Source organism: Pleurodeles waltl, chromosome 6, assembly GCF_031143425.1.
Source record: "Pleurodeles waltl isolate 20211129_DDA chromosome 6, aPleWal1.hap1.20221129, whole genome shotgun sequence".
Lineage (NCBI taxonomy): Eukaryota > Metazoa > Chordata > Amphibia > Caudata > Salamandridae > Pleurodeles > Pleurodeles waltl.
This window is the reverse complement of record NC_090445.1, coordinates 1,176,096,179-1,176,116,658: the sequence shown is the minus strand read 5'-3', so window position 1 is coordinate 1,176,116,658 and position 20,480 is coordinate 1,176,096,179. Positions and strand designations below refer to the sequence as shown.

Below are 20,480 nucleotides of genomic sequence, written 5' to 3'. Positions count from 1 at the left end.
CAGCTTCTTCCACTCAATAGTTAATATTCATGCATTCAATTAGATATTTGGACTGTACTATAATGTGCTGATAAGATGTATGCATTAAATTTATGTTGTTAGTATCAAATACTACTGGCCTTTAGTAATAGGCTGAATCTTCTAACAAAATGTTCTATCCAGTGGCACTTATGTTGACATTCTCAGAATGGGGTTTCTTTAATCTGATTCTGTTCATCAACTGCATAGTTATAAGTGTGACAGGTGGTCCTTTTCTAGAAAAACACTTATTTCAAAGGTTTTGATAAACCATCATTATTAAAACAAATGTGTTGTCAAATATAGGCTTTTACTTGTTGGTATGAAAGATCAATCTGCAAAGTCACTTTCATCCTCGCCATTCAGTATTCTCAAGTTGTAATGGTACAGACAGTTTGAGGCAAGTTTCCACTCAAATATAGGATTAGTGTATTAGGCTAGAGTCTGAACAGAGAATAATGGAGTCATCACATTTAGTTTTGTGAGCAAATATCCTGACAGAGCCAGATAGCCTGCGTGAAAATGTATTTTTTAACTAGACTTTTATGTGTGACACAAATAGTCCCTCTGAAGGTAACCAGAAGTGTGTTTAAAGAAATAAGAGAGAAACGTTAAATTTTTGAGGCATGGCAAATGCTCTAGAATCACCACTTCAACTCTACACCAAATGGGGAGTAGTCACGGCTTGGGCTTTCCCCATAAAGAAAACTATCATCATGCTACACAGATATATCTTTTGTCGAGACGGGACACTCACCTGAAAAGCAGGATGTCGGCAGGGGCCATGGTATGCCCCCGACCTCCTGGAACACCTCTCGGTACTTCCTGGTGGACACAGAAACCCCAGCAGGTGTCCCAAAAGGAAAGGGGGAGTGGAAGAGTAAGAGACAAAACACTGCCATGTCTTGCCGGTCAAGCCAGGCACCCTGTATCTTCGGGGGCAGGTTGTTGTTGACAGAATGATAGTAGAGTTAGTGCACTCAACTTCCTTGAAACTGAATCTCTCTTTCTGATATGGGCACGATAGCGGTAGAATAACACTGGGATTCTCCAGCACTTTTCTTGGATAATAATAACCGTTGGCACAATTACTAACACTGCATTACCAAAAACCCAAAGTGAGTACCATAACAATAAGTACTGCGACACTAGGGCTGGCTTCACAGAGATTCACTGCTGCACACTACAATTGGAACTGTGGTTGCACTTATCATGCACAAGAAAGACAAACAAGGGCATTAATTATACCACATATAACTTTCATGCATGCATAGGGTTAAACTAAAAGGAACAAAAACAATCCAAGAAATACAAATGTCCACTCTGGGTTTAAACAGTTAGAGTGGCACAGTTTGGTTTGGTTTCACTGTGTGTGTGAAAAACCCTTCAAAAGCAAATTCCTCAAACGTGAAACACAGGCATGAATGACAATTTAAATCCAAGAGTTATGCTATTAGAGAAAGAAAAGTCACGTAAATGCTCTTTCAAAATTGCACTGTCACTTTTTGTAGTACTTAAGCTCAAGCAGATTTCCTAAACATAGTAATGTAGAATGTTCAGAAATGCATTTGTCTCTTCAAGATAAGCACTCTGCCAAAATACGGGGTCTGAAATACACCAGCTGTTCTAGGAAAGCACGGCGCTCAAAGAACAAACTCCCTGGAGAATACTAGTCACTTAGCTGTAGTTTTTTCCGGAGTGTTGGAGGAATGCCTGGTGTCAGCTGGTACGGGAACGAAGAAAAGAATTGCCTCAAAAGTCCTGAATACGAGGATGACAGCAGGGGCTGGACTGCCAAATCAGATTCTGAGATCAGGAAGCAAAACAAAGCCAAGCAGGGAGGCATGATTCACTCTCTTATTTGTAGCCAATCAGGAAAGCAGTTGAGTTTCCACATGTGGATGAGTCACCACACCCAATTAGAAGCACATGTCTACACCACACCCAATTAGAAGCACATGCCTACATCTGCTCACATTAGCAAACAAGCATTGGTAAAACAAGTATTGATAAAACCAATTGTGTAACACAGCACATTATGTTTACTTAGAAACATGAAGGTTTAACCAAGAACAGATATATGATTTAACCCTAATCCCTGGGGATGCTGACAGATAGCGCAGGAGGCACCTTGGGGATTCCTGACATCTTTGCCCTAAAGTATTCTATTCCTAACTCCAAAAAATCATGTGCCTTACTGGAGTAAGAATATTCTAACATCTTGTTCTGACATATTCTAGAGTTAACCAGAAAACATAGAAGACATACTTATGAAGTACCACCACTTTATAAAACCATAAGCACACAATCACCAGTACTAATGGCCTCACAACACATCCTACTGCACTATCTGCCAGATCTTATGACCCTGACTTTCATCTGGACGTATTTGCTGATAATTTTAAAAAATAGAACTGAAGTGCCAAGTTATCATTAAGAGGTCTACACAATAAGGGTAAGAAAGAAATTGTAAGTCCATGATCAATCTCTTTAGCTTAATGCCTAGGGATGGTCACCGCTTACTTTAAATAAAGCACTGGGCAATATTATCAGAAGATGACGGGTAGGTGGATCCTGAGATCATACTTTAAAAGAAGATCTTTTTCAGGAAAGCCAAAAGGGGAGTATTTTTATTATACAAGGAACTTTGTTCTATAAATTAAGCGTGGCCAGACAAATGAATATAAATGGGAAGGAGAATTTGCCCTGTTTATCTCTGAAGATACAGTGTCAGTGATATGGAAGAGAAAAGCCAAAATGTCTTAGCACCTGAAAACTATGTGTGGTGGGTCTAATGAATGTTGGAAAGGTTGTGGGCAGAGGAGTACACTGGAACATATATTGTGGTCTTATCTAAAAAAAGACCTTCCAGAATACTATACTTCAGCATGTAACTGAAATAGCAGAATCAGAAATGCCACTTCATTGTCTTATTTGAATTTACTGGTGATGATGTAAAATACCCTTTGTTATCTCAAATGAGTTGCATGAGTGATTTTTATGCTTCTCGCTGCCAGACAAAGCAGCTGAGATGTGTACATCGCAACACTTGTCTCATTACAACTGAAGTTGACCAATCACTGGCACCAAGATCCAATAGAAAAACTCACAGCCCTTGTGCATGACCAACTTTCGAAATACAATCAAGCCTGGGTTCTCTTTCAGACCTTTTTCAACAGTGAGCTCAATGAAGATTACAATGCTACTAGTCTGTGCTGATTAGGTCTGGCCATCTCAGGAAACCAGATAATTCTATGGACTAACGGAATATGCAAGACCACACAAATTTATGTTCTCTACTAAAGTGATTTCTACTGTTTTTTCTTAATGTAACATTTTTACCAGAGCAAAAGCTTGGAAGAACAATTTACTTACCTTTGGTAACTGACTTTCTGTTAGACACTATATCTAATCGCACATTCCTTTCCTTAGACTACACACCTTAGAATATACCCAAGGCACCAAATTCAATCTGGAGTTTTTATGCAGTAGTGTTCCCGTGTGCCACTAGGCGGCATCGTGTGGCTCCATGCTGACTCAATACAGTCTCCACCTGATGAAGCAGAACTGCATATAAGAGGCACTCCTGTACATTGACATCAGTTTCTTGTCTTTTATCTTTCCGTCACCTCAGACATGGAATGTGAACTACTGTTGGTAACAGTGTGCAGATCAATAGCTTGGGACCGTTTTAGCTGTTAAAAAGAAGTCACTTCACAAAACAGGGAGGTGGTAGAGCAGTGAAGAATCTGCAGTTAAGAGTATCCACCAGAAAGAATGTTACCAAAGATAAAAAACACTCTTCTGAAGGATACCTTGAGACACAGTTTCCTTACCTTAGATTAGACAGCTAAGCAATACCTCCCCCAGCTGGTGGGTTTGCAGAGTGGACTAAATGTCCTGCAGAATCGAGCAGTGGAAGAGGCGTTCCCACCAGATCTAGATATTGAGTGCTTTGTGAATATATGCACCAATAAACATTTTGCAACCTAGCAGATATCAAGGACAGGCACTCCTCTTGCCATTGAACGGGTAGCTGCCTTAGCCCAGGTAGAAAGGACTCTCAGATCCTCTGCAGGCTGCTTCTTAGCTAGCATGTAGATCTTGATACAGCGGACAATCCATCTTGATAAAGTCCTCTTCTGCACAGCCTCCGCTTTCTTTGTTCTGGAAGATCCCACAAAAAATTGATTGTCCGCTCAATGTACTTTGGTATGATCTATGTAAAGGCTTAAAGCTCTTTTGGTGTTGTACAGAAGGATCCTCTTTTCCCCTTTCAAAGGGTATAGGGGAGCAAATAAACGCAGATAAACTGATGGATTGGCCAACATGGCAGGGAGTCACAACTTTTGGAAAGAAGGCTGTACGAGTCCTCAACACCACTCTTTCTTGAAAAAAATGGGTGTAGGTTGGATACACCAATAGTGCCTGCAGTTCACTCATGTGATCAGCTGACATAATCACTGCAAGGAAAAACAGTTCCAGGGTTCAAGGCAGGGAGATGCAGCAAGGAGCTATGCATAGGATCGAAAGTTGTACACATAAGAAATGTGAAGACCAAATTAAGGTGCTGAGTCATCAAAAACAATTTGAGAGGGAACTTATGTGTCAAACCTTTAATAAATCAGATCACAACATGCAATTTGAACAAGGACAGTTGGTTCGGCAAACATTTAAAGGCTGATAAATAATCTTTTACGGTGCCCACTGCAAGTCGTTGCTGGTCTAAGAATAAACAATATCCAAAAGCTTCCCTTCAAAGGCGCTGATGCCATTGACACCACATCAGGTTCTGAACTTGACACAGCATGCCATGTAGATGGATTTCATGGAAGGGTGTCTCACAGTGAGAATAACATCTACCACCTTAGGTGGCAGATCAAAAGCAGCTAACTGCTGCGCTCGATCTCCATGCTTAAAGATATAATTTGCACATGGTCAGTTGAAGGACTTCGTCTCGCAGTTGGGACAGGAGATCCTCCCAAAGTGGCAGCTTGATCAATCAGTGGAAAGATGCTCATCCTCAGGAGTTTCCAACACAACCCTCTCCTGGCCCAATCCATAGCCATCAATATGGCTTGAGCTTGATCTTCTTGAAGACTTTAGGTAGGGGAGGAAATAGCTGGAAGGCGCACAGGAGTTCCTTGATCTATGAGAGATGGAATGCATCTCCTAATGAGTATTCTAGTGGAAACTTTAACACACAGAATTGCTGATACTGCTAAAGCGGTGGCAAAAAGGTTTAGTTTGGGTCCCCCGACTTGTGACAAACAGACTGCACCATCTTGTGATGTAGATCCCACTCGTGATCGACCAGACGATGTCCACTCTGGCATTCAGTGACCCTGCCAGGTAGTGAAAGACCAGAAAGATGCTCTGGCACTCTCGCAACCTCCAAAAATGTAAAGCTTCTGGTGCAGGATCTAGGACCCCACAAAACTCTGCTTGTTGCAGTACCACATGGTGATGGTGGTGTCTTTTAGAAGCTGTACTAGCCACCCCTTGATGGATGACAAGAAGGCCTTCAGAGCCAGATGAATGGACTGTAGCTTTAGTAGGTTGTTGTAGACTTCTGATCTCCATCTCCCACAGGTCGTTCCTCACCTCACCCAAGCCAAGCAGTGATTTGTCCGTAACCACTCTCAGCTTTGGGTGGAAAGAGAAAGTGGTCTGCTGCAGGACAAAGTGCAATCGGCCTGCCCCAGGACAAGGTGCAATCAGTCTGCCACCATGTAGGTCGAGAGCCATCTCCACCTGGATGGGGTCAGAAAGGTCACCTTGATGCTGAAAAAAACTTAATTTTAGACTCTACTGCAGGTCTTGCTTAAGCCATGTGGCATAGTTAGCAAGGAGGATGGATAAAGCTAAGAGGCTAAGAAGCCTCAGAGCCACCCTCATCTGTACCCAGGAGCAAGCCTGATACTTCAGGGCCATAGCTTGAATGCTTTGCAGAGTAAAAGCCCTAAACTCCACTGTGTCCAGAACTACCCCAGTGAATGAAAGCCTCTGTGTGGGAATCAGGTGGTGCACAACTGACTGGGACAAGCCCGCCTTCATCTTCTAGTCAACTCCTGACCTCAGAAGATGGGCAGTGACCACTGCCATGAGCACTCAAGGAGGCTGAGGTGACGCCAAACGGGAGCCGGACAAAGTGAAAATCTCCTAGTTCACCCTGAACTGCAAGAAATGCCTGTGGGACTACCGGACTGGTATATGAAAAATACATGTCCTGCATGACCAAGAGAACCACTTAGGCTCCCAGGTCGAGAGCATTTCAAATCTGTCCTTCTGTAAGAAAGTGTATTCCAAGAAAGAACCGACGCTCCTTTCCTTTATTGGAATGAGGAAATAACAAGAATAACAACACCCGTCTTTCTCAGAGTCCAGTGCCCTTTCTATGACATCCTTGGTGAGCGGCAGGTGTACATCCTGTACGAGGATGGGAAGACGCACTGCTGAAATTTGTTCTGGTGAAGGGGGGATACTGGATGGGCAGGAGAGACAAAGTAGGGCACAGCTTGTCAGAACAATTCACAAGACTTATCTGTAGGATGTGATGGATCGCCAACTGGGAGTAAATGTGGAATCCAGCCGCTCACTGGCTGGATATGCACCGCAGGGGCACACTAAAGTAGTCTGTTGGCCACTCTAGCCCCTACATTTATGGAACTGGTGTGGAAATTGCTGGGCAGGGATTAACAGCTCCAATGAATGTACAGTAACTTTGCTATCTTTATACAAAAACAAGCATTCACCAAATACACAATGATTATATATTTTAAATCAGAAACAAATCCAAGAAAAACAAAATGTTATTTTTAATAGGAAGGTTGGAGTCTTTTTAAATTCAATTGAGGCCACTCATCATCCATACTGTATCCTGTTTGATGAACTTAACATTGTTTCCACAAATCAATTTGAGTATACTAACTTAATTTTTATCCCCCAATTTCAAATTCCTTCACATTTACAGAACATTTTATTATTTTAAATTTTACTTTTTTCTTATTTATTTATATACAATATATAAATCTGTTAATATTTCATATTCTAAGCTGACGCGGACCCCCTCAGTAGGCTTTGCGGACCCTCAGTGGTAAGTGGCCCACAGGTTAAGATCAACTGGCCTTTTCAATTATAAACAATATCTGGCCCAAAGACATGGCAATGGTGACAAAATCAGGTGGCTTCCGGTGCGACTGGTTAGGGCTGAATCCCTGCATTCATTTATTAAGGTGTTTTAGTGTAAACTACCACTTTCTGTGATGGGCAGAATGATTGTCTAAAATGGTGTTATTGCACAGGTTGCCCTATTTCTTTGCCAATACTTTCGTACAGATTAGGAAGCTCTTTCTCAGAACAGAAGCTGCATTGTCTGGAAATTGCTCCGAAGGCCAAAATGTAACTTGAGTTGCTACTTGAAGCTCAAAGCTGGAGGCACTCCATACGTCCCCAAAATCCTGCAATGGGTGCTCCAGACGTTTTGCCTCTTTGCCAAAATTGCTGACAGATCCGCTTCGGCCAGAGCTGGAGTAACTTTGATTGGGGGGCTGGTGTGTGCTACAATGTGGGTACTCTAGTGAGTGCTGAGGAGATACACGCAACATGAAATACCACTGGAGAAATTCTTAATCTAGGCAGCAGTTTCGAAAGTACTCACACCTACTTGAGGTGGTGTGGAAACAGAGGCTGATGCACTCACAAAGATCCTTTTTACTTGGTGATGGTACAATGCTTTATTACTGTAGCGTACAATGCCATTAGGCCAACCAATGTTAAGGATTTCCCATCCTTACTAACGTAATGCAACGAAGACCTGGGGGAAATGTTCCCTGCAGCATGTAAGGCAGGTTTCTCAAAATACTGTTTGAAGCTTCGACAGTCTAAATATTTCCATCATACAAACCTGAGCTGGGTACACCTAAAGGTCATGTATCAGAATACGGCTCTTTTAGGTACCCGCTGTAAAGCAAAAGGACTGCCTTTGGACCCAAAGTGTAGACCTGAAGGGGGGTTGCTGTTCACGAAATACATTTCAGAATGGGCTGGTAAAAGGGATTTGAATGTGTCTAGGGTATGTCTGAATTGACTCATGTTACGAAACAAGGTAGACAAATTAAATCGTAAATTCATTTGCCTTGCATTGGCACTTGCAAAATGTCACATTGCTATGAAATGGAGATCTTCGATGGTTTCAGATCTCAATAGGTAGAAAGTAGACTGATAGAGATTTTGCCTGAGCGGAGGTGAATACTACTGCATGCCAGATGGGTGACACTTCCAGACCCAAGCTGGTACTGAACCTGGAACCCTTAATGTGGACTATTAATCCCCAAACTGATGACTAAAAGCAGCAAAAGGTGAACCTCTCCAAAATGTGTTGTCGCACATGATGTCTTTAGAAACTGTTTATAAAATAAAAGTTCAACTGAGGATTCGTCAAACGTACTGAAAGATAATGCACATAGTAGCAGCCTTGATATACATTTCTTTGAATGTCAAAGGTGTTCGCAGTTGGGAGATGGGCTTTCTTGCTGTAACAACCTTAGAGAGAGATCTATGTTGCTCTATGTGATTCTGACTTGACAATGCAAACTGATATTTGCAATATGCAATATCTGCAGATGACACCGTCTTTGCATTAATCTTTTTCTCTGGAACATAGACATGAAAATGTTGTAAGAATCAATATTGTGCCAAGACAATTTATGAGTTATACTAAACTTTATTGAAAGTAATTAAAACCAATTAAAAAAAGGTCTGTTTCAGAGGAGGTATCAATCCACTGGATCTGCTTATTCTAGAACTGGACTTGTTTCTTTTCATGTAAGAACTATAATGCCTGCACTATTGATCTGATGTGCCCAGCTTTAGTTTTAGTAACAGTTGCTTGTTTCAGCTCAGCGTCTTTATTAATGGTAATACATCTTGTTTACATAATGGAATGCTTTTGCATTATGAGCTGCATACTCAGCTTAGTGTGTGGTAAGGCTTGTCATTTTATATTATGTCATGGCATGGTATGGAATGGTATTTCATGGTATAATATGTTATGGCTTATTATGTTATAGTAGGGTATAGTATGGCCCATCATTGGACAGTGTGGCATGGTATGGTCTATCACTGTATGGTATGGTACGGCCTGTTATTGTGTAGTATGTTATGGCACATCGTTGTATGGTGTGTCATTGTATAGTACAGTATGGCTCTCACTGTATAATATGGTATTATATGGCTTGTCACTGTATATAATGCTGTGGAACGGACTGTCATTGTATATTTTGGTACGGTATGTAATTGTACATTATGATATGGTATGGCCTGTCATTGTATGGTATGGTCTGCCTTTATATAGTATGGCAAAGCCTGTCATTGTATAATATGGTATAGCTTGTCATTGTATAGTATGGTATGGCCTGTCATTGTACAGTATGATCTGGTATGATACTGCCTGCCATTGTGTGGTATGGTATGGTATGTCATTGTATAGTGTGGCCTTTCATTCTATGGTATTGTATGATATGGACTGCAATTGCATAGTATGGTATAGCATTGTCTGTCACTGTATGGCTTATCACTGTATGGCATGGTACGGTCTGTTACTGTATAGTATGGTGTGGCTTATCACTGCATAGCATGGTATGGTATGGCATGGTTTGGCTAGTCACTGTATTTTATGGTTTGGCCTGTCTGTATAGTATGGTATGGCATGTTATGGTATGGCCTGTCACTGAATAGTATGGCATGGTATGGTTTGTCATTGGGTAGTATGGTATAGTATGGCCTGTCACTGTATCGTATGGTATTTTATGGCCTGTCATTGTATGGTATGGTATGGCCTGTCATTATATTGCATTGTAGCTGTGGCCTGTCATTGGTTGGTGTGGTATGGTATAGCCTGTCAGAATATAGAGAGCTATGGCCTGTCATTGTATAATATGGTATGGTATAGCGTGGCATGGCCTTTCATTGTATAGTATGTCATGATATAGTGTGTCACTGTATAGTACAGAATGGTGTGGCCTTTCATTTTATAGTATGTTAGGTTTGGCAATCTTTGTTACAATGTACACACTACGGTATGAGATGAAGCACAATAGGAGTGGCCAAATAAACAAAAAAAGAGCTTTACAATAAAATTTTATTTTCACACTAGTATGTTCTATGCAACCTATATTTGCGCAAATATAAAACAATTTATAACACACCTTCTTTTCTGCATAAAACATTTACTCATGCCCAACACATCCTATAAAGTATGAATTGTACCAAAAAAGCAGTGTGTTACAAACTGAACGAGAGATTACTTAATTACCATGGAACAAAGCCATTAATATACTTTGAAAGGTTGTCAGCAACGCTAACAATCTACGGCCTGCTGGGTGTTGTGCTGTACCAAATAGTAAAAGGGGAGAGGCTGAAAAGTTAGAGGGAACATACACACACAGGAAACGAGCGTGTGAAAGCAACAACGCAGAAGAAAACTAGGAGCAAGACGATCTACAAACACATTGTGAAAATCCTATTATGCTGCTCTACATTTCTCGTCCATAGAAAGCAACATGCTGGCGAAATGTACACATTTTCTTCAAATTATTGAGCCGCAACAAAGCTTAACATCTTTGTATACATTAGGCTACGGGAGGAAAAACAAAACAGTGCTTTATAATATAATGTTATTTACACACTCGAATTTTATGTAGTAAGTGACGCTAATCACCTATGGCCTGCTTGTGTTCTTAAACTGCACCAAAGAAGAGACTAGGAGAAGATGGAAAGTAAAAAGGAACATACACAGGAAACATGCGCGTGAAAGCAATAGTACAGGAGTAAGCCTACCTAAAACACATACACTCGTAGTAAGTGCTGCAAGTATAAGAAAAAAAGGCTGAGACAGAAAGCAGAAGTAGTGGAAGGACATGCCTGTGACAGACTAAGTAATAATGGAGGCTTGCAAGCGTAATGGTGGGTTTATAAAAGTCTTTATTTCTTTCTTGTTATTATTATTATTTATTTTGTTCGCTATTGTCTTGAGCGCTTCATAGTTTAGTTCTTGAGTGGTCTTTTCTTCTTTCTTCCCTTGTTTCAGGTGGTCATCTCGGATTGCAGCGAGGAAGTTTATGTGGGAGAAGAAGAAAAAAAGAGATCGTTTAGATGGTACGTTTATCTTTTCTCTGTTTTTGTTTTTCTTTTTTTACCTGTCCTTTTATATTTTCCTGTGTCTTTCTCTCTTCTGTCTCCAGTCTCACTGCTTTCTGTCTTGGTAGTCTTTTGCACTTCTGGTTTTCCTGCTCTTCTTTCTGGTCTGTTCTATGTTATATGCTTTTTTTCTAAACCCTTCCTTCTCGGTCAGCGGTTTGCTCTGTTGCTGTCTCGTTTATCTTCTTTTTTTTTATTTTTTTTATTATCGATAAAGCATGTTTCTCCCTCCTTCCCTGCTTTATTTTCTTATCAGCTGTTTTCCCTGATTGCGCCTTCTATTGTACTGTGCCCGTGCCCATGCGTGCTTCCCCCACCTCTCTTTCGTACTACGGCCCGTCCCCCGTTCACGGAGAGGTTCGTACCTAAACTGGCCACGTTCTTCCCTGAACGTAGCTGGTCTCTGCGCGTCTTCTCCCTCCTTATTTTCAGGAATCTTCCGTACCGCCGTCCTCCTCCTCCGGCCTCTCTACTCCGTGACTCTCCAGGATTCTGTCTTGCCTCGCGCTCCTTTGTCTCCCGATGCCGTCGTCCCTCTGTTCTCCACTTCTGCTGTCGCCTCGGGGTCCCGGTTCCAGCACTCACAGGGTTTTTAACCCCCTTGACCTCTGTCTCCTCTTGGTGGCTTCTGCTTCCCAGCGGCTCCGCCTCCTCCTGCACGACATCCATGAACTGCGAAATGCCCCTTGGGTACTTCCACTGCGGCTCTGAACTCGGCACCCTGTCACAATGCCCAAAAAAGAAAGCAGTACTTGGGCTATACACCAGGGTTGGTGGAGACACAAACAGAAAGTTAGGCCAAAGTGAAGCCAGCATGCTCTTACCAAACAGGAGCCAGCAAATAAGACTCACAATGAAGCCGACAAATGATCAGCAATGGGAAGACTCCAAGCCCATTTTAAGCTAACAAAATGCAGGGGTTTAAGTGGGCCAGATCCTGTCGGTGCTAAGCACAGACAGTTCTCAAAATCAGATGCTGAGAGCGGTTCATATTGGGCTCTCCAATTTTGCTTTCTCTCTGGGGATAAACCATATACGGCCTCGGCAAATTCTCACCCTTCCCTAGTCTTCATGGGAATTTCGAAGAGACTTCTTTGATTAAGCATGAAGCCACAATTGTGAGCTATGAACACCTGATAGTTATCTGAAAGCACACACAGCGGTATTTGCAGGGGGCAAGATGGGTGGTAGATGGACTGGGGCTCTAAATGTAATGATTAGCTGCTGAACGCGGATGGTGCATTTTCATCTGATTAGACTAATGGAGAGATCTAAAATGGAGAATAAAGCATTCTCTAAAAACTCTTCTTTCACCAAAGGTTACCGTGATAAGGAGTTCACTACCACTGATACAAAATTCTGTTGAGTGTTTTTTTTATTTTTTATTTCTAGTTCATTGCACTCTGTCACAAACTCTTGGTTCTGCGGTCCTGCTTTACTGAAAGACAGAGCAATGAGACTGTCAGGAAAAATACACAAACATTCCTACCCTCTCATAATGCTATTACAGGCGCAGTTATCTTTCTGGCTGATTTGCGCCCTGGGAGCTCAGTGTCATTGCTACTTCACCCTTGTGGAGGTCTTTAGCCCTTCAGCCAGAACTACTGGTAACTAACTCATAAAATGTGTCAGTTGTTTAAAACTACCAGTATTTTTCCTAAAAAATCCTTTTCAGATTTACTATTAATAATAGCACAGAAAATGTTTCTGCATAAATGTCAATACAATGTTGCTAATGATTGTGTGCAAGAACTGTTTATGAATTTGTGCAACACAGGATTCTAGACCCCTCTATTAGATCACCTCTTTGGTTACGGAGGCTACACCCCTTTACAGGGTCCTAGTTGTTTCACGACCACGCCCCTTATGAGACCCCCCACCTTTCCCATCCCGCTTAAAGCACTGACAAAATGTATAGCAAGCGACAGCTCAGGCCTTGCCTCAGGCAATACCTAAAAATTAGTCTTATTTACAACTCACAACCTTCCTGAGTACACAACTGTCTTTAAAAAAAAAAAAAAAAAAAAAACACTCTCACGCAGTGTTACTGAAAGAAGCACAATTCACACGAGGCACTGCAATGGGGATTACTCCTCTCATTTGTGCCTCTCCACCATCAGGTCCCTTGGGAAGAACAAAAGTATAAGTAAAAAGAAATCAGTTCTAATAAGCAAAAGTATTGTCCTAGCTTACTTTGTCCAATCGTCTGTTTTAGTATTTCAGTAGCCTATCCCCTTGATGGCGCTCAAACACCCAACATGCTTGGGTTAGACCTCATAGTTCCTTTTTAGTGCATCACACCTCATGGTTCCCGTTAGAAATGGGGTCTCTAGTCAGCAGTGGTTTACACCTAGTCAAGATAAGGGAAGTCCCACATCTAAGATAACCCCTGCTCACATTCTTGATAGCTTGGCTAAAGCAGTTAGGCTTATCTCAGAGGCAATGTATAAAGTATTAGTCCACATATGCAGTAACACTGTAAAAACACCATAAAAGTACTCCACACCAGTTTAGAAAAATAGCCAATATTTATCGGAGTAAAATTAAGACCAAAATGACAAAAGTCCAACATACACAATTAAAGATACACATTTTCAAGGATTATGAAGTACAGTGCTTAGAAGCAACATAGCTCCAACTAGGGCTATCAAAATGGCTTGGTGGAGTTGCTTCCAAAGGTCCGGCGCCACCCGCAAGGGAGCATGGCCAGGCTACAGAGTTGAGTAGATCCCAGTTACAGTACCTTGGGAAAACGATGAAGAAGCAAAGATGTTGCACAGAGTCAGGGAGGAGGGGCGTCACTGGAGCCAGTGCAGCGTTGGTTCCTTTCTGTCACCGGGGACGTAATGTGTTGGTTCCTTACGAATGCGGAGGAGGTCATGCAATGTTGGCAGCGAGGCAACAGTTCGTTAGGAAAAGGCGGGATGGATGATTCCAACAGGTCAAGACGTGAGGCGTGAATTTCGCAATCACACCACAGGGCCACAGGTGCTGTGGGGGTCGGGGGCCATGGACCTTGGTCACCCGGCACTCTGGACTCACCCTGTGGCGGGACTTCGGTGGCACTGCGATTGGCCTGTGTTGTAAGTCATGGTCATTGCACTGAGCGGGGCCACGGCACCAGTGCAGGCAGCGGTACAGGGTCGGAGAACGATGCTGGTTTCAAAGTCGGTCTGGAAGTCGATGCACTAGTTTCTTCCTTGCTGCACCAAAACTCACTCCCAAGGGCCCAGGAACTGGATTTGGCACCACCTGGCAAGTCAGGACTCTCAGCAAGAGAGCCCAGGTGTGGGATGGTGAAGTATCTGACGTCCATGAGACTTCTTAACGGGAAGCAAGCTAGGTCCAAGTCCCTGGAGAACCTCTGGAAGCAGGATGTAGAGAACAAAGTCCTGTCCTTGCACTCCCAGGATAGAAGCAGCAGGCCAGCAGAACAAAGCAATGGGCAGAGTGGCAGTTCCTCTGACAGCATCCAGCTATTCTTCCTGGCTGAATTTCTTCAGTTCAGATGTATTCTAACTATGTGGTATCAGAGGTCTAGTATGTATACCCATTTGAAGTTTGTCTACGTCAAAGATAAAAAGAGAAGTCTCTGTAGTGCAGAAAACCCTGCCTTTTCCTGCTCTGGCCCCAGACACACTCCAGGCGGTTGGAGACTGCTTTGTGTGAGGACAGGCAAAGCCCCATACAGGCGCAAGTGTTGGCTCCTCCCACCACTCTAGCTCAGGAAGACCCATCAGGATATGCAACACACACCTCAGCTCCCTGTGTGTGACTGTCTAGAGTGAATCCACAAACAGCCCAACTGTCATTTTGACCCAGATGTGTATTCAAAAGACAGGCAAAGGCACAGAAATCCATCTGCTCCCAGTGGGAAATTACACTTACAAGATATTTCAAGACAATCCCCATGTTACCCTATGGGAGAGACAGGCCGTGCAATAGTGAAAACCGAGTTTAGCAGTATTTCACTATCAGGACATGTAAAACACATCAGTAAATGACCAACCTTTTAAACGCAGTGCACCCTGCCCATAGGGCAGCCTTGGGCCTACTTGAGGGGGTGATGTACATGTAGTAAAAGAGACGGTTTGGAACTTGCCAGTCGAAATGGCAGTTTAAAACTGGACAGACAGACACTGCAGTGGCAGGTCTACTCATGTTGGTGGCACAATCAGTGCTGCAGACCCACTAGTAGCATTTGATTTACAGGCCCTGGGAACATATAGTGCACTTTACTAGGGACGAATCAGTAAATCAAATATGCCAATCATAGATAAACCAATCACAAATATAATTCAGAGAGAGAGAGAGAGCACTTGCACTTTAGCACTGGTCAGAAGTGATAAAGTGCCCAGAGTCCTAAAGCCAGCAAAAACGAAATTCAGCACAGGATCAAAAATCGGAGGCCAGAAGCAAAAAGACATGGGGAAAACGTGCCAAGAGCTGACAGGTTTAACAGTTTCCTTTTAGTTTCACTGTTGCTTTCTAACAAAAACCTATATCTGTTCTAGCCTAATTCAAATCAACCATCTGGATCACAGATTCACTTGCTTCATTATCCTGTCCTCTGCTCAGCCAGAGCAACGGGGCAGGGCTTCCTTTTTTTTGTCCAGCCTTTAAGGCCTCTCTTATACTCCCTTTGTGGCCAACCTACTGGGATTATCTAGTTGTTATTGTCTTCCCAGAGTTCAACAGAAAAAAAAGAATCCCAACACACACAAGGCGTGGGGTGAGGTCCGGAGGGGGGTTAACTATACATAGAAAAAAATCCTCCCCTTTCTCCTTTTCCCTAGCGTCTGTCTGCACCCATGCATCTATACATGCAATGGCTCTCCCCTGGCAGGACTATTAAGGCCTCATTACGATCCTGGCAGTCATGAGACTGCCAGGGCCGCACTGGAGGTAAGACCGCCGCCAAAGCAGCGGTTTGGCCTCCATATTATGACTCTGGCGGAGCCGCCATGGTCCGACCACCGACACCGCCAGGTTGCCGACAGCCTGGCGGTGCCGGTGGTCTCAATCCGGCAGGGCAGTGCTGCCATTGGGATTACGAGTCCCCTTTCTGCCAGACTTTGTATGGCAGTAGTCTTGCCATGCAAAGGCTGGCGGATACAGGGTGCAGGGGGCCCTATGGGGGCCCCTGCACTTGGCATGGGCAGTGCAGGGTCCCCCATGGATAGCCCAGTCTCGCTTTTCACTGCCTGAATTACAGGCAGTGAAAAGCACGACGGGTGCTGTCAAACCCAAGGTACCACCACTTTGCCGCCGGCTCAATTATGAGCCGGCGTCAATATTAAGGCCCTGATCCCTGCTGGCCCAGCGGGCAGACGCGCTGTTTCCGCCTGCCAGGCCAGTGGGGAACTCTTAATAAGATCGGCGGGCGGAAGACCGGCGTGGCAGTCTTCCATGCGAATGAATTTGGCAGGCAGACTCCGCCGCCCGCCAAACACATAATGAGGGCCTTAGTCTTAATGGTGGAGGGCTGAAGCTGGCCAGTCTCCACACTTGTCCATGTCGTCCTCCTCCGTCACAGGTTCCATTTTGCTGGGCTCCTCTGTTTCCCCTGTGTGTCCTTAACTCTTAGCGTGGCATCACCTTAGCAGTTTGGCATTTTCTAAGTAAGGGCTCCCACCATCATAGCTCCTCTTCTTCTCTTTTCAGTTCCAGAGGCAGCAGCAAAGCCCACTGTGGACGACATTGTCCTTTTTGGCCTTCCTAGTTCCTAGTGCTTGGTGCACAAAGGAAGTCTTCTCTAAATACATTTCCTGCTTCCTTATCCTCTAGTCTGCATTCTCTTTTCTTCAATAATCCTTTCTCCCTTTATAATCCACTATCACCTTCCCTACATTCCATTGTCCATTCCACAGTCATCGGAGTCCCGCTGCACCTCCAGGTAGGTCCTTGTCATACGCCTCAACACACACACAGCAGTAATTCAGTTTTTAAAACAGAGACAAACTAAGTATAGTTGATAGCTTGGCTAAATATTAACCTGAAATACACGTGTTCTTCCAATAATTCTTTTGGTGCTTAATTCTGTACCACCTCTTGCAGCCATATGGCATGAGTAGGGAATGTACTTTGTGCCTTACTTATGTCCTATACATACAATAGCACACTTAAGTTGAAGCATTCCAACTGTAGTCAGCTGTGGCAGACATTACGCAAGTGTAGATGTGACTTCCATAATTGATGTGCGAACACGGTGTAGTCATGCTCTCTACCACAAATGCAGGTGGTGGATGGTAAAAATAAAGATTTAAGGTAGAACAGTGGGACCTTTCCATTTCAGCAATATTGTGATTGTTTTATCACTTCGCAATCACCATGATAGAGGTGGATTGATACCTTAGATCAGCTTTTACTAGTTTTAAGGAGAAACTGGATCACCTATGAGGAATTCTTATATAAATATCCTGTTGAACCTCTCGGTCTCTGAAAATACTACATTACAGTCTCTGAAACCAGTGCTTTAATGTAACGTTGTCTGTATGTATCACAGGGAGACAAGGCTAATGCATGGGTGAAGCATTCCCATCGCTCAATGCCCAGGACATATTATTTATTGTCAGGGCCAACACGTTTCCTGTTTACTTTATCCTTTGGACAAGTAGACCCAGCTGCTTGAAGCACAAACCTTTTTGCTGCCAGTTTACATTACAGATCTATGAAAGGACTAACTGCCACTAAAGCAGGATGTGTACTTTTGAGTGTATATGGTTTAAATTTTTGTATGTGACTAATTATTAGAGTGCCGTTACTACTAGGAACATCGCAGTACGGAAATGCAGTGAGCTCAGCCTGCATTAGTGCTTTATTAACGTTAAAAAATATGTACATATGTTTGCTAAATGTAACAATCTGAGACAATTTATAATGCTCTCAGAATGCTGCCTGTTTACATGCAGCAGCCTGTCTGCAATATGGGTGACTTTGTGATTTCGAAATAAAAACTACACAAAATACTTCCAACTTGAAATGGTGTTTGTGCAACTTTAGGTACTGTTTCTCTGAGCCACCCGAATGTGTTTGATGTATGCCAATATTAAAAACAAGCACTGGCAAAGCCAAAAGGTCATTCCTAAGCAAGAGCTATTGGCTTTGGCAATGTGTTTTAGCCATTTTGTACACCAGTGTGGCGGCTGTTCAGCATGGCTAAAAGTTAGTGGCATGAGATGGGGTAGATTGGGGGTATAGAGGAATGGGGCTGTTTAGGGTAGAGTGGAGTGGTCTGGATTGGCATTGAGTGGAGTGGGGTAGAGTGGGGTAGAATGAAGTGTGATGGGTTGGGGTAGATTGGATTGGAGTGGGGTAGAGTGGTATGGATTGGAGAGGAATAGATTGAACAGGGGTAGATTGGGGTGGAATGTGTTAGACTGAGGTGGAGTGTGGTAGATTGGAGTTGAAAAGACTGGGGGTAGATTAGGGTGAGATATATTGGGGTGGGTAGAAAGGAGTAGGGTAGATCGGTGTGGAGTGGGATATATTGGGGTAGACTTGAGTGAAGTGGGATAGACTAGAGGTGAGTCAGGTAGATTGGAGTGGAATGGGCAGAATGGAGTGGGGTAGATTGGGTGGATTATAGTAGGGTAGAAAGGAATGGAGCGGGGTAGACTGGGTACTTTACAGTGGGGTAGATTGGAGTGGTGTGGGGTAGATTGTGATGGGCTGGGGTAGATTGGAGTGGGATGGAGTAGAGTAAATTGCATTGGAGTAGACTGGCATAGATTGGAGAGGTGAAGATTGAATTGGGGTAGATTGGGGTGAAGTGGAGTAGACTTCAGTGAAGGGGGGTAGATTGTAGTGGAGAGCAGTACAGTGATGTGGAGTGGGGTAGATAGGAGTGGGATAGATTGGAGCAGGGTAGATTGGGGTACAGTGGAGTGTGATATATTGGGGTAAATTGGAGTGGGGCAGATTTTAGTGGAGTGGGGTAGATTTGAGTGCGGTAGACTGAACTGGAGTGGGGTAGACAGGAGTGGAGAGGGGTAGACTGGAGTGAAGTGGGGTAGACTGGAGTGGGATATATTTGGTGGATTATGGTGGGCAGACTGGGGAGAAACTGAGTAGACCGATTGGAGTGGAGTGGGGTTTGTTGGAGTGGAGTACAGTGGAGCTGGTGGAGTGGGTTGCGGTAGATTGGGAATGGATGGGTGGGGTAGATTGGAGTAAAGTAGTCTGGGGTAGATTAGAGTGGAGCTGACTAGATGGGGTAGATTGAAGCAGGGTTGTTTGAGGAAAAGTGTGGTAGAGTAGATTGGAGTGGGATGGGTTGGGGTGGAGTGCAGGGCCACTGGAATTATGCAGCAGGAGAGGTACAAATTATACAACAAGGTTGAGTAATTTATGTGGCAAGAAAAGGAAAATTATGTAGCATAATGCGGCACATTTTGCAATACGATTACTTCATTATTTTGTCATTTAAAAAACAAATGATAACACACTGGACATTGGGTGCACCTCATTAGTAATGTAACACACAAATATAACAATAAGCAACAGAAAGGTGACCAGTCCAGCTTTGTAAAGGGCCTTTCACTGCACAGCAACACGTGTCATCGCATAGTTAGTAACTTTTAAACTGTTTGAACTAGAAATAATTTTTTTTGTTGAACTCTGCAGATTATGCAGCAGAAGATGGATTATGTGGCAAATGCAGGAAATATATAATTATGCAAAAATAGCTGCAGCTGCACAATTCCACTGGCCCAAACTAAGAGGCAAGTCAGTGTATCTTATATGTGACTAGACTTGTATTATAAATGGAGTAAACATTTAGGCCAAACTCTTTAGGACAGAAAATAGCCACTCCAGTTTTCCGCCCACTGGCCCTATTATGAGTTTCCTGCTGTCCCAGCGGGAAAAAGGCCACAACATTGACGCTGCTCGTAATCGAGCCAGTGGCCATGTTGTGGTGCATCCAGTGGGACAGCACCAGTCACACTTTTCACTGCCTGTAATTCTGGCAGTGAAAGTTTGACGGGGCTGTCCACAGGGGCCCCTGCCGGTGGGACCGCTATGCAAAAGCCGGCAGAGAGAGGACTCGTAATCCCCAGGGCAGTGCTGCCCTGGCAGAAAAAGACCGGCAGAACCGTCAGGCTGTCGACCAACGGCAACCTGGCTGCTTTGGCGGCAGGCTGACCGCCACTGCAAGTCTGGCGGCCCCAGGACGGCCAGACTCATAATAAGGGCCTTAGTCTATTAAACAAGAGCTTTTTGTACAGCAGACATGCTGCATCAACATATTTAAAGGTGATATC

General features: G+C 43.5%; 1 protein-coding gene across 4 annotated transcripts in view; it reads right to left on the bottom strand.

Annotated features, from left to right (window-relative positions):
* Window positions 1-20,480, bottom strand: part of NUDT13 (nudix hydrolase 13) — a 582,976-nt gene that overhangs the window by 363,280 nt on the left and 199,216 nt on the right. The window lies entirely within an intron of this gene.